The sequence below is a fragment of the Zea mays genome, chromosome 7 (genome assembly GCF_902167145.1).
Source record: "Zea mays cultivar B73 chromosome 7, Zm-B73-REFERENCE-NAM-5.0, whole genome shotgun sequence".
Taxonomy (NCBI): Eukaryota; Viridiplantae; Streptophyta; class Magnoliopsida; order Poales; family Poaceae; genus Zea; species Zea mays.
In genome coordinates, this window is record NC_050102.1 from 58,197,686 (window position 1) to 58,208,498 (window position 10,813).

Genomic DNA, 10,813 nt, shown 5'->3' on the forward strand with positions numbered 1-10,813 from the left:
ATTCCGAAAACGGGTGTCGGGTGCATACAAAGCACGAGTTTTTGCCACCGGAACCATTTCTTCGTTTTTCGCAACGAACATGCCCAATCCACTACTTTAGGTCCAAAACTCATGTTTGGGGTGGTTTCGCGCAATTTCGTTGCCGCACGTCACCCATTCCGAAAACGGGTGTCGGGTGCATACAAAGCACGAGTTTTTGCCACCGGAACCATTTCTTCGTTTTTCGCAACGAACATGCCCAATCCACTACTTTAGGTCCAAAACTCATGTTTGGGGTGGTTTCGCGCAATTTCGTTGTCGCACGTCACCCATTCCGAAAACGGGTGTCGGGTGCATACAAAGCACGAGTTTTTGCCACCGGAACCATTTCTTCGTTTTTCGCAACGAACATGCCCAATCCACTACTTTAGGTCCAAAACTCATGTTTGGGGTGGTTTCGCGCAATTTCGTTGTCGCACGTCACCCATTCCGAAAACGGGTGTCGGGTGCATACAAAGCACGAGTTTTTGCCACCGGAACCATTTCTTCGTTTTTCGCAACGAACATGCCCAATCCACTACTTTAGGTCCAAAACTCATGTTTGGGGTGGTTTCGCGCAATTTCGTTGTCGCACGTCACCCATTCCGAAAACGGGTGTCGGGTGCATACAAAGCACGAGTTTTTGCCACCGGAACCATTTCTTCGTTTTTCGCAACGAACATGCCCAATCCACTACTTTAGGTCCAAAACTCATGTTTGGGGTGGTTTCGCGCAATTTCGTTGTCGCACGTCACCCATTCCGAAAACGGGTGTCGGGTGCATACAAAGCACGAGTTTTTGCCACCGGAACCATTTCTTCGTTTTTCGCAACGAACATGCCCAATCCACTACTTTAGGTCCAAAACTCATGTTTGGGGTGGTTTCGCGCAATTTCGTTGTCGCACGTCACCCATTCCGAAAACGGGTGTCGGGTGCATACAAAGCACGAGTTTTTGCCACCGGAACCATTTCTTCGTTTTTCGCAACGAACATGCCCAATCCACTACTTTAGGTCCAAAACTCATGTTTGGGGTGGTTTCGCGCAATTTCGTTGTCGCACGTCACCCATTCCGAAAACGGGTGTCGGGTGCATACAAAGCACGAGTTTTTGCCACCGGAACCATTTCTTCGTTTTTCGCAACGAACATGCCCAATCCACTACTTTAGGTCCAAAACTCATGTTTGGGGTGGTTTCGCGCAATTTCGTTGCCGCACGTCACCCATTCCGAAAACGGGTGTCGGGTGCATACAAAGCACGAGTTTTTGCCACCGGAACCATTTCTTCGTTTTTCGCAACGAACATGCCCAATCCACTACTTTAGGTCCAAAACTCATGTTTGGGGTGGTTTCGCGCAATTTCGTTGTCGCACGTCACCCATTCCGAAAACGGGTGTCGGGGTGCATACAAAGCACGAGTTTTTGCCACCGGAACCATTTCTTCGTTTTTCGCAACGAACATGCCCAATCCACTACTTTAGGTCCAAAACTCATGTTTGGGGTGGTTTCGCGCAATTTCGTTGTCGCACGTCACCCATTCCGAAAACGGGTGTCGGGTGCATACAAAGCACGAGTTTTTGCCACCGGAACCATTTCTTCGTTTTTCGCAACGAACATGCCCAATCCACTACTTTAGGTCCAAAACTCATGTTTGGGGTGGTTTCGCGCAATTTCGTTGCCGCACGTCACCCATTCCGAAAACGGGTGTCGGGTGCATACAAAGCACGAGTTTTTGCCACCGGAACCATTTCTTCGTTTTTCGCAACGAACATGCCCAATCCACTACTTTAGGTCCAAAACTCATGTTTGGGGTGGTTTCGCGCAATTTCGTTGTCGCACGTCACCCATTCCGAAAACGGTGTCGGGTGCATACAAAGCACGAGTTTTTGCCACCGGAACCATTTCTTCGTTTTTCGCAACGAACATGCCCAATCCACTACTTTAGGTCCAAAACTCATGTTTGGGGTGGTTTCGCGCAATTTCGTTGCCGCACGTCACCCATTCCGAAAACGGGTGTCGGGTGCATACAAAGCACGAGTTTTTGCCACCGGAACCATTTCTTCGTTTTTCGCAACGAACATGCCCAATCCACTACTTTAGGTCCAAAACTCATGTTTGGGGTGGTTTCGCGCAATTTCGTTGCACGTCACCCATTCCGAAAACGGGTGTCGGGTGCATACAAAGCACGAGTTTTTGCCACCGGAACCATTTCTTCGTTTTTCGCAACGAACATGCCCAATCCACTACTTTAGGTCCAAAACTCATGTTTGGGGTGGTTTCGCGCAATTTCGTTGCCGCACGTCACCCATTCCGAAAACGGGTGTCGGGTGCATACAAAGCACGAGTTTTTGCCACCGGAACCATTTCTTCGTTTTTCGCAACGAACATGCCCAATCCACTACTTTAGGTCCAAAACTCATGTTTGGGGTGGTTTCGCGCAATTTCGTTGCCGCACGTCACCCATTCCGAAAACGGGTGTCGGGTGCATACAAAGCACGAGTTTTTGCCACCGGAACCATTTCTTCGTTTTTCGCAACGAACATGCCCAATCCACTACTTTAGGTCCAAAACTCATGTTTGGGGTGGTTTCGCGCAATTTCGTTGTCGCACGTCACCCATTCCGAAAACGGGTGTCGGGTGCATACAAAGCACGAGTTTTTGCCACCGGAACCATTTCTTCGTTTTTCGCAACGAACATGCCCAATCCACTACTTTAGGTCCAAAACTCATGTTTGGGGTGGTTTCGCGCAATTTCGTTGTCGCACGTCACCCATTCCGAAAACGGTGTCGGGTGCATACAAAGCACGAGTTTTTGCCACCGGAACCATTTCTTCGTTTTTCGCAACGAACATGCCCAATCCACTACTTTAGGTCCAAAACTCATGTTTGGGGTGGTTTTCGCAATTTCGTTGTCGCACGTCACCCATTCCGAAAACGGGTGTCGGGTGCATACAAAGCACGAGTTTTTGCCACCGGAACCATTTCTTCGTTTTTCGCAACGAACATGCCCAATCCACTACTTTAGGTCCAAAACTCATGTTTGGGGTGGTTTCGCGCAATTTCGTTGCCGCACGTCACCCATTCCGAAAACGGGTCGGGTGCATACAAAGCACGAGTTTTTGCCACCGGAACCATTTCTTCGTTTTTCGCAACGAACATGCCCAATCCACTACTTTAGGTCCAAAACTCATGTTTGGGGTGGTTTCGCGCAATTTCGTTGTCGCACGTCACCCATTCCGAAAACGGGTGTCGGGTGCATACAAAGCACGAGTTTTTGCCACCGGAACCATTTCTTCGTTTTTCGCAACGAACATGCCCAATCCACTACTTTAGGTCCAAAACTCATGTTTGGGGTGGTTTCGCGCAATTTCGTTGTCGCACGTCACCCATTCCGAAAACGGGTGTCGGGTGCATACAAAGCACGAGTTTTTGCCACCGGAACCATTTCTTCGTTTTTCGCAACGAACATGCCCAATCCACTACTTTAGGTCCAAAACTCATGTTTGGGGTGGTTTCGCGCAATTTCGTTGTCGCACGTCACCCATTCCGAAAACGGGTGTCGGGTGCATACAAAGCACGAGTTTTTGCCACCGGAACCATTTCTTCGTTTTTCGCAACGAACATGCCCAATCCACTACTTTAGGTCCAAAACTCATGTTTGGGGTGGTTTCGCGCAATTTCGTTGTCGCACGTCACCCATTCCGAAAACGGTGTGGGGTGCATACAAAGCACGAGTTTTTGCCACCGGAACCATTTCTTCGTTTTTCGCAACGAACATGCCCAATCCACTACTTTAGGTCCAAAACTCATGTTTGGGGTGGTTTCGCGCAATTTCGTTGCCGCACGTCACCCATTCCGAAAACGGGTGTCGGGTGCATACAAAGCACGAGTTTTTGCCACCGGAACCATTTCTTCGTTTTTCGCAACGAACATGCCCAATCCACTACTTTAGGTCCAAAACTCATGTTTGGGGTGGTTTCGCGCAATTTCGTTGTCGCACGTCACCCATTCCGAAAACGGGTGTCGGGTGCATACAAAGCACGAGTTTTTGCCACCGGAACCATTTCTTCGTTTTTCGCAACGAACATGCCCAATCCACTACTTTAGGTCCAAAACTCATGTTTGGGGTGGTTTCGCGCAATTTCGTTGTCGCACGTCACCCATTCCGAAAACGGGTGTCGGGTGCATACAAAGCACGAGTTTTTGCCACCGGAACCATTTCTTCGTTTTTCGCAACGAACATGCCCCAATCCACTACTTTTGGTCCAAAACTCATGTTTGGGGTGGTTTCGCGCAATTTCGTTGCCGCACGTCACCCATTCTGAAAACGGTTGTCGGGGTGCATACAAAGCACGAGTTTTTGCCACCGGAACCATTTCTTCGTTTTTTCGCATACGAACATGCACCAATCCCACTACTTTAGGTACAACACTCATGTTTGGGGTGGTTTCGCGCAATTTCGTTGCCGCACGTCACCCATTCTGAAAACGGTTGTCGGGGTGCATACAAAGCACGAGTTTTTGCCACCGGAACCATTTCTTCGTTTTTTCGCAACGAACATGCCCAATCCACTACTTTAGGTCCAAAACTCATGTTTGGGGTGGTTTCTCGCAATTTCGTTGTCGCACGGCACCCATTCCGAAAACGGGTGTCGGGTGCATACAAAGCACGAGTTTTTGCCACCGGAACCATTTCTTCGTTTTTCGCAACGAACATGCCCAATCCACTACTTTAGGTACAACACTAATGTTTGGGGTGGTTTCGCGCAATTTCGTTGCCGCACGTCACCCATTCCGAAAACGGGTGTCGGGTGCATAAAAGCACGAGTTTTTGCCACCGGAACCATTTCTTCGTTTTTCGCAACGAACATGCCCAATCCACTACTTTAGGTCCAAACTAATGTATGGGGTGGTTTCGCGCAATTTCGTTGTCGCACGTCACCCATTCCGAAAACGGGTGTCGGGGTGCATACAAAGCACGAGTTTTTGCCACCGGAACTATTTCTTCATTTTTTGCAACGAACATGCCCAATCCACTACTTTAGGTACAAAACTCATGTTGGGGTGGTTTCACGCAATTTCGTTGTCACACGTCACCCATTCCGAAAACGGGTGTCGGGGTGCATACAAAGCACGAGTTTTTGCCACCGGAACCATTTCTTCGTTTTTCGCAACGAACATGCCCAATCCACTACTTTAGGTCCAAAACTCATGTTTGGGGTGGTTTCGCGCAATTTCGTTGCCGCACATCACCCATTCCGAAAACGGTTGTCGGGGTGCATACAAACCACGAGTTTTTGCCACCGGAACCATTTCTTCGTTTTTCGCAACGAACATGCCCAATCCACTACTTTAGGTACAAAACTCATGTTTGGGGTGGTTTCGCGCAATTTCGTTGTCACACGTCACCCATTCCGAAAACGGGTGTCGGGGTGCATACAAAGCACGAGTTTTTGCCACCGGAACCATTTCTTCGTTTTTCGCAACGAACATGCTCAATCCACTACTTTAGGTCCAAAACTCATGTTTGGGGTGGTTTCTCGCAATTTCGTTGTCGCACGTCACCCATTCCGAAAACGGGTGTCGGGTGCATACAAAGCACGAGTTTTTGCCACCGGAACCATTTCTTCGTTTTTTCGCAACGAACATGCCCAATCCACTACTTTTGGTCCAAAACTCATGTTTGGGGTGGTTTCGCGCAATTTCGTTGCCGCACGTCACCCATTCTGAAAACGGTTGTCGGGGGTGCATACAAAGCACGAGTTTTTGCCACCGGAACCATTTCTTCGTTTTTCGCAACGAACATGCCCAATCCACTACTTTAGGTACAACACTCATGTTTGGGGTGGTTTCGCGCAATTTCGTTGCCGCACGTCACCCATTCTGAAAACGGTTGTCGGGGTGCATACAAAGCACGAGTTTTTTGCCACCGGAACCATTTCTTCGTTTTTTCGCAACGAACATGCCCAATCCACTACTTTAGGTCCAAAACTAATGTTTGGGGTGGTTTCGCGCAATTTCGTTGTCGCACGTCACCCGTTCCGAAAACGGGTGTCGGGTGCATACAAAGCACGAGTTTTTGCCACCGGAACTATTTCTTCGATTTTTGCAACGAACATGCCCAATCCACTACTTTAGGTCCAAAACTCATGTTTGGGTTGGTTTCGCACAATTTCGTTGTCACACGTCACCCATTCCGAAAATGGGTGTCGGGGTGCATACAAAGCACGAGTTTTTGCCACCGGAACCATTTCTTCGTTTTTCGCAACGAACATGCCCAATCTACTACTTTAGGTCCAAAACTCATGTTTGGGGTGGTTTCGCGCAATTTCGTTGCCGCACGTCACCCATTCCGAAAACGGTTGTCGGGGTGCATACAAACCACGAGTTTTTGCCACCGGAACCATTTCTTCGTTTTTCGCAACGAAAATGCTCAATCCACTACTTTAGGTACAAAACTCATGTTTGGGGTGGTTTCGCGCAATTTCGTTGTCACACGTCACCCATTCCGAAAACGGGTGTCGGGGTGCATACAAAGCACGAGTTTTTGCCACCGGAACCATTTCTTCGTTTTTTCGCAACGAACATGCTCAATCCACTACTTTAGGTCCAAAACTCATGTTTGGGGTGGTTTCTCGCAATTTCGTTGTCGCACGTCACCCATTCCGAAAACGGGTGTCGGGTGCATACAAAGCACGAGTTTTTGCCACCGGAACCATTTCTTCGTTTTTCGCAACGAACATGCCCAATCCACTACTTTTGGTCCAAAACTCATGTTTGGGGTGGTTTCGCGCAATTTCGTTGCCGCACGTCACCCATTCTGAAAACGGTTGTCGGGGTGCATACAAAGCACGAGTTTTTGCCACCGGAACCATTTCTTCGTTTTTCGCAACGAACATGCCCAATCCACTACTTTAGGTACAACACTCATGTTTGGGGTGGTTTCGCGCAATTTCGTTGCCGCACGTCACCCATTCTGAAAACGGTTGTCGGGGTGCATACAAAGCACGAGTTTTTGCCACCGGAACCATTTCTTCGTTTTTTCGCAACGAACATGCCCAATCCTCTACTTTAGGTCCAAAACTCATGTTTGGGGTGGTTTCTCGCAATTTCGTTGTCGCACGTCACCCATTCCGAAAACGGGTGTCGGGTGCATACAAAGCACGAGTTTTTGCCACCGGAACCATTTCTTCGTTTTTCGCAACGAACATGCCCAATCCACTACTTTTGGTACAACACTAATGTTTGGGGTGGTTTCGCGCAATTTCGTTGCCGCACGTCACCCATTCCGAAAACGGGTGTCGGGTGCATAAAAGCACGAGTTTTTGCCACCGGAACCATTTCTTCGTTTTCGCAACGAACATGCCCAATCCACTACTTTAGGTCCAAAACTAATGTATGGGGTGGTTTCGCGCAATTTCGTTGTCGCACGTCACCCATTCCGAAAACGAGTGTCGGGGTGCATAGAAAGCACGAGTTTTTGCCACCGGAACTATTTCTTCATTTTTTGCAACGAACATGCCCAATCCACTACTTTAGGTACAAAACTCATGTTTGGGGTGGTTTCACGCAATTTCGTTGTCACACGTCACCCATTCCGAAAACGGGTGTCGGGGTGCATACAAAGCACGAGTTTTTGCCACCGGAACCATTTCTTCGTTTTTCGCAACGAACATGCCCAATCCACTACTTTAGGTCCAAAACTCATGTTTGGGGTGGTTTCGCGCAATTTCGTTGCCGCACGTCACCCATTCCGAAAACGGTTGTCGGGGTGCATACAAACCACGAGTTTTTGCCACCGGAACCATTTCTTCGTTTTTCGCAACGAACATGCCCAATCCACTACTTTAGGTACAAAACTCATGTTTGGGGTGGTTTCACGCAATTTCGTTGTCACACGTCACCCATTCCGAAAACGGGTGTCGGGGTGCATACAAAGCACGAGTTTTTGCCACCGGAACCATTTCTTCGTTTTTCGCAACGAACATGCTCAATCCACTACTTTAGGTCCAAAACTCATGTTTGGGGTGGTTTCTCGCAATTTCGTTGTCGCACGTCACCCATTCCGAAAACGGGTGTCGGGTGCATACAAAGCACGAGTTTTTGCCACCGGAACCATTTCTTCGTTTTTCGCAACGAACATGCCCAATCCACTACTTTTGGTCCAAAACTCATGTTTGGGGTGGTTTCGCGCAATTTCGTTGCCGCACGTCACCCATTCTGAAAACGGTTGTCGGGGTGCATACAAAGCACGAGTTTTTGCCACCGGAACCATTTCTTCGTTTTTCGCAACGAACATGCCCAATCCACTACTTTAGGTACAACACTCATGTTTGGGGTGGTTTCGCGCAATTTCGTTGCCGCACGTCACCCATTCTGAAAACGGTTGTCGGGGTGCATACAAAGCACGAGTTTTTGCCACCGAAACCATTTCTTCGTTTTTCGCAACGAACATGCCCAATCCACTACTTTAGGTCCAAAACTCATGTTTGGGGTGGTTTCTCGCAATTTCGTTGTCGCACGTCACCCATTCCGAAAACGGGTGTCGGGTGCATACAAAGCACGAGTTTTTGCCACCGGAACCATTTCTTCGTTTTTCGCAACGAACATGCTCAATCCACTACTTTAGGTCCAAAACTCATGTTTGGGGTGGTTTCTCGCAATTTCGTTGTCGCACGTCACCCATTCCGAAAACGGGTGTCGGGTGCATACAAAGCACGAGTTTTTGCCACCGGAACCATTTCTTCGTTTTTCGCAACGAACATGCCCAATCCACTACTTTTGGTCCAAAACTCATGTTTGGGGTGGTTTCGCGCAATTTCGTTGCCGCACGTCACCCATTCTGAAAACGGTTGTCGGGGTGCATACAAAGCACGAGTTTTTGCCACCGGAACCATTTCTTCGTTTTTCGCAACGAACATGCCCAATCCACTACTTTAGGTACAACACTCATGTTTGGGGTGGTTTCGCGCAATTTCGTTGCCGCACGTCACCCATTCTGAAAACGGTTGTCGGGGTGCATACAAAGCACGAGTTTTTGCCACCGGAACCATTTCTTCGTTTTTCGCAACGAACATGCCCAATCCTCTACTTTAGGTCCAAAACTCATGTTTGGGGTGGTTTCTCGCAATTTCGTTGTCGCACGTCACCCATTCCGAAAACGGGTGTCGGGTGCTGATGAAGACATCCACACTACTGATGCATCTATACCAATACAAGTACCAATTTCTGGTCCCATTACTCGCGCTCGTGCTCGTCAACTCAACCATCAGGTGATTACACTCTTGAGTTCATGTCCATCATATTTAGACCATGGAGACCCGTGCACTCTTGTTTTGCTTAGGAATCAGGGAGAAGACCGAAAGGGAAAAGGATTTGAACATGCTGGATTCGGACTGCAGAAGAACACCAACTTGTGACGGTCACCACGGTCAGATGCGGGCTCGGATTGGAATGTTCAAGCACAACATGGAAAGCTTATCAAGTCTACTTTCATATGGATCCGGAATTATAGTCATATGTGTTCTGAGGCCGCCGTAATCATTGTTTTCTTACCGAGACATTTCCTGCCTTTTCTGCCCATGGTGCTGCGTCACCCTATTTTGGCCCAATGGGTCGTGTATCAAGTTAGGTCCATTAGGGACGCATCCTAGGGTTGCAGCACGACCCCAATACCCTTGTGGTCATCCTCCCATGTTTATAAACCCCCTAGCCGCCACCAAGAACAGCGGGTTTTGTTTAGATCAAGTTTAGCTCTCGCTACTTGCTTGCAAGCGCGCGTGCTAGTTCAGCCGCCCGTCTTCTTGTCTTCGGAACCCCACCATATTGTAGTTTGATCTTTAAACCTACATTTAGATCTGGTAATTCAGTACTTGTTCTACTTGTTCTTGCTAGTTCTTCGATTGCTTGCAGGACGAGTGCCCTAGTGGCCAGGGTGTCACGCTCCACAAGATCGTGACAGCCATAGGAGGTGGTGTATCGGTTGCTAAGGCGCAGCGTCTTTGGAAGGCTGTAGTCGGGCCGTGAACGTCGTCTCCTCCCCCAATCGAGTTATTCCACACCCTCTCATCGAAAGATCGGGCAATCACCCAACGGGTGCACATCAGTTGGTAATCAGAGCAAGGTTTATCGGTGAGAGATTTACTTTTCTTCGCTGTTTTCTTATCTCCTATAGTCCAGAAAAAGCCAAAAAATAGTAGATTAGTTTTACCGCAATCCTATAAACCATTGAGCATTTACTAGTACTACTTAGTTAGGGCTTGTTGAGTTTTTGGTTGCATCGGTTGTGTCGAGTTGCTGGTCTTAGTTTATTCCTTTAGAGTTTTGAGTTCTACCACGTTTTGGTCACCACGAAATCCACCATCACCAAAAACATCTCTGGTTCGTTTTTGCCACCACGGATACATATCATATCCGATTTGGAAGTTTAAATACAATCTGGAAAGCTTATCTTATCTTCTTTCCAACGGATCTGACCTTATCTCAAAATTCGTTCTGAGCGCTCCGCAATCATCGTAGAGATTTCTGGACTTCCTATATTAACAAGATTTGTTAAATCTGATTTAAAGGGGTTGTTAGCAATATCTTTATTGTTTGGGTTGTCATAGTGAAAAAAAAGGGTTTAGGCCCCTGCAAAAAAAAAACAGAAGAAGAAGAAAAAAAAGAATAGAAAAGAAAAAAAAAGGAAAAGAAGAAGAAGGGGGCTGAATCTCTAAATCTGTTGTTTCTCTTTGTGCTGTGCTAGTTGTTCTTTTTCAGTGACTACCTTTGTGCCTAGGCTCACGTCTCTAGCCTGGTTT